Source organism: Myotis brandtii, unplaced genomic scaffold (genome assembly GCF_000412655.1).
Source record: "Myotis brandtii unplaced genomic scaffold, ASM41265v1 scaffold550, whole genome shotgun sequence".
NCBI classification, from domain to species: Eukaryota; Metazoa; Chordata; class Mammalia; order Chiroptera; family Vespertilionidae; genus Myotis; species Myotis brandtii.
Window position 1 is genome coordinate 2,781,311 of NW_005370043.1, and position 4,180 is coordinate 2,785,490.

Here is a 4,180-nt window from a genome sequence, read left to right on the forward strand (position 1 = left end):
CTGCGCGCGCGCCGCAGACCTAGGGCGCCGGGACAGGCATTTGCGTAGGAGCCGCCCCCTAGTCTGAGGGTCCCTCCCCACTGAAAGTCTGGTTTGGAAATGACTTGAGCGCCGGGGTGCCTACCAATAAACGACTGGGATTTGTCATCCGGACACCACACGGCTCTGTCGCCTCCCTTGACCCTGTCCTAGGGTTTTCTGGGAGGTGTCCCGTAGGCCTGTTCTCCACCCCGGAGCTCCGAGGGTAAGGCCCTCTTTTTCCAGTTAGAGTGGGACCCACAGGGCGAGGCTTTGTTCCCTCCCTCAGCTTGTTCGGGGTTCCCAAGGGAAAAGTGGATCTGCGTCAGAGTACATCTCATCAGCGGTTCCTCTGCAGCTCCCGGGACCCGCAGAGGCCCGGAGGCTGCGGGAAAGCCTACGACGCCTCCGGGTGGGGGGGCGAGGTGGGGGAAGAAGCGAGGTAGGTAAAGTGCGCGCGCGGGCCTGAGTGGAAAGAAACGGAGGAGAGAGCTAGGATGGCCAAAATGGGCACAGCTGAGGCGCCCCTGCCATTTGTGTATGTGCGCTCTCGCGTTCACCACAGTCCTCATCACTGTCCGTTAATTACGACCACCCTCTTATTTTCCTTTTACTTGACCGTCTGGCCCGGTATGCATTTGAGATTTCAGTCTGTGTAAATCGTCATGTGGTTTGTGAGAACCTCTTCCTGTGGAGATCTCTCATTGGACAAAAGAGGTCCCTGCAAACAGACCCCTAGGAGTGGGGAAGAGTGATGGTAACTGAAATGGCCTCCTTTACTATGTATTGGGGGACTCAGAGAAGGATCTGGAAAGATGAGGCTGGGAGAAGTCGGTGTGGGGTCTGCATTATGTGATCCTATATAATAAAAGGCTAATGTGCAAATCAACCAGTAGGCTGAACACTGGTTGCTATGATGCACATTGACCACCAGGGGGCAGACGCTCAACACTGGCGCTTCCCCCTGGTGGTCAGTGCGCTCCCACAGGGGGAGCATTGCTCAGCCAGAAGCCAGGCTCATGGCTGGCAAGCACAGCAGCGGTGGCAGGAGCCTCTCCCGATTCCGCAGTGCTAAGGATGTCCGACGGGCCTAAGCTGGCAGTTGGACATCCCCTGAGGGCTCCCGGACTTTGAGATTATGCAGGCCGAGCTGAGGGACCCCCCCCCCCAGTGCACGAATTTCGTGCACTGGCCTCTAGTAATGTTATAATCTCTCTCAGGATGTGGCTATGACTTTGGAGAGAGAGTAGGAAGAACTGTTTAGTAGGTTCCAGAATTTCAGACTGAAAACATTTATTGATCTTGGGATATCAAGGAAGTAGCTCTAGGGTAAATTTTAGCTTCATGGGGGTGGGTGGAAGGTATTACCCGAGACAGACCACCAGAGAAAGGGGAAAGGGAGTTCTTTGAGACTTTGGAACATATTTCCTGGCTTTGTGCTTGGTTGTGGATGGTCAGGCCTTTTGGCCTTTTCACATCCTGTCACCTGGATCCTTATCACAGATCAAGGGACTCAATTCTCAGTGCTTTGGGCTCAGAAAGACCTCATGAGGTGAAGAATAGAAGAGTGCTCACACCGCTGAATAATATTCCTGGTTAGCCATTGTGCCAAGACTTTTGCATAGGTTTATCTCCTTCCCACCATTCTTCAAGGTGGCCCTTACCTCTTTCTTACAGATAAGAAACCGAGACTCAGTTGCAGCATTCTGCATAAATTCACCAGTATCAAACATACATTCTTTCCTCACCACATGATTCTACTTCTTAGAGTAAGGAAATTCTTGAAGTCTCATTAATTTCCAAGTAGCCAGAATAAGGCTAAGTGGTTTTCAGAAGAGTTTTGGCCAACAACAACATAGCAGACTGGTTTGTTATTGAAAGAACATTGGATATAGGGTCAGAGGTGATGGGCTTAAATTGTGGCTTCTGCCTTTACTAAGCATGTGGAGATAATAGCACCTACCTCCTCAAGGTTATGAAAGATTTAGTTGATGCATGTAAAGGTGTGTTGTAAGCTGTAAAGTATAAGGAGCTACTGCCATCATTGTCTTCTTTCAAATAAAGGGGCACTGCTTCACATATACCATCAACAGGCTATGAGTTGGGTTTAGTGGTGAAATTACAGAAAATTATACACCACATCCTTGTACAGACTGCCCTTTGGGAGAGAGAATACAACCAACCTTGATTGATTGTGGTTCTAGGGGTCAGTGTGAGTGTGGCTCACAGTTGTCCCACTGCAATATGGAAACAACCACAGGTAATTAGGAGATCTTACTTCTGGGCTATATTTCAATCTCATTTCAACCATGTTATTCAGGACTACTAAGAATCAGCAAAATGCCATGGCCGGAGTTTCACTTTTCTTTCTCCTTCCATCCACCAATAGAAGCAGTACTCCAAAGGCAAAACACACATAGAACAGAAGAAAGTATAGAAAAGACCCAAATGATCCAACAAAGAGGTAGTGGACTGGACAATCTAGAGAGGGCTGCAGTTTGCATTTACTGAACAGTTTTCTGATATTCCCAACTGAGATTCCCCCAGGGGACTTATACCTCCCCTTTCTTGGCAACCCACCTCATGGGCCAAGATGTGGCTTTAGTAAAAGCTGTACGACAGAGGAGTGATCTTGGCGGAGCCTCAGACCACAAGTGTTCCAGCTGGCCAGGTTTCCTGAGGGATTGCCCTGTCTTCATCTTCCTCTGATGTCAGACTTGGACACTGCAGACACATTGGTGTGTCATCCCCAGGTTCTCCCTCATACCATATCCTCGGTGGCCTCTCTGTGGCATTTTGCAGTGCTCACCACTCTCCTTTGTTTCAAGGATTCCATTTTCAGCCGTCTGCTTCTCTCTCTCACTCTCTCTCTCTCTCGTCAATAGAAACATATCCTTGGGTGAGGATTAAAAAAAATAACCTCAAATGTTATATATTATGTGTAACATTTTAGAAATGACAAAATTATAGTGATAGAGGACATATCAATGGTTAATGGGTTAGGTTGTGGAGAGGATGAGACTATAAAGGAGTAATAAAGAGGTTTTCTTTTTGTGGTGATGAACAGTTCTGTTACTCAAATCTATACCTGTGATAAAAATTCATGGAACGAGAAAGAATGAGAGCAAGATAAACTGAGAAACCTAGTGCAATCTAAATTCAAATAGGGTCTGTAGTTGAATTCATTTGTTGTATCAGTGTCATTTTGATAATGTATTATGGTTATGTAAGATGTTATCATGGAGAGCAAGCTGGGTGAATAGTATCTGAGAACTTTCTGTACTATTTTTGCAACTTATTGTGAGTCTTAAACTATTTCAAAGTAAGAAATAATTCTTTGAAAAAATATATGTGTTTATACAATTTTTATATCTGTATATAAATAGTCAAATGTTCTTTGGAGATACATGCTGAAGTATTTTGAGTTGCAATATCATGATTTATATAACTTTCTCTCAGATGTTTTGGCAAAAACAGTGTACACACAGAGAGAGAGGGGAGATAAAGCAAATGTGGGAAAAGTTAACAGTGAATATAGATGTTTTTCTTTGTCTTTTAACCTTTCTCTAGGTTTAAATTTTTTTATTAATTAAATCTTTATTGTTCAGATTATTACATTTGTTCCTCTTTTTCCCCCCCATAACTCCCCTCCACCCAGCTCCCACCCCACCCTCCTCCCTCACTCCCCACCCACTGTCCTCATCCATAGGTGCACGATTTTTGTACAGTCTCTTCCCACATCCCCCTCACTTTTCCATTCATTTTTAAAGAGAGTAGAAGGGACGGCGAGAGACAGATAGAAACATCAATGTGAGAGAGACATGTTCAACTCAGGTAAGTGCCCTTGACCTAAATCGAGCCTGGGACCCTTCAGTCTGCAGATTAACACTCTACCCACTGAGCCAAACCAGCTAGGGCTGTCCCCTCTTTCTTGCCTAGGCTAAAGCTCAAGGATGTACACCAACTCAGAAAGCACTTTAGGATGATGAAAGCCTTTAACAGACATACTTCCTCCTTTGTTCCCCTAAACACCCTTGTGAGATGGAAGGAGTATCATCTCTTCTTTTTAAAATATATTTTTATTGATTTCAGAGAGGAAGGGAGAGGGAGAGAGAGAAACATCAATGATTAGAGAGAATCATTGATCAGCTGCCTCCTGCAC

The 4,180-nt window shown here is 45.6% G+C and overlaps 1 protein-coding gene across 4 annotated transcripts in view; it reads left to right on the top strand.

Moving 5' to 3' along the window:
* Positions 1-4,180, top strand: part of NT5C2 (5'-nucleotidase, cytosolic II) — a 143,986-nt gene that overhangs the window by 587 nt on the left and 139,219 nt on the right. The window lies entirely within an intron of this gene.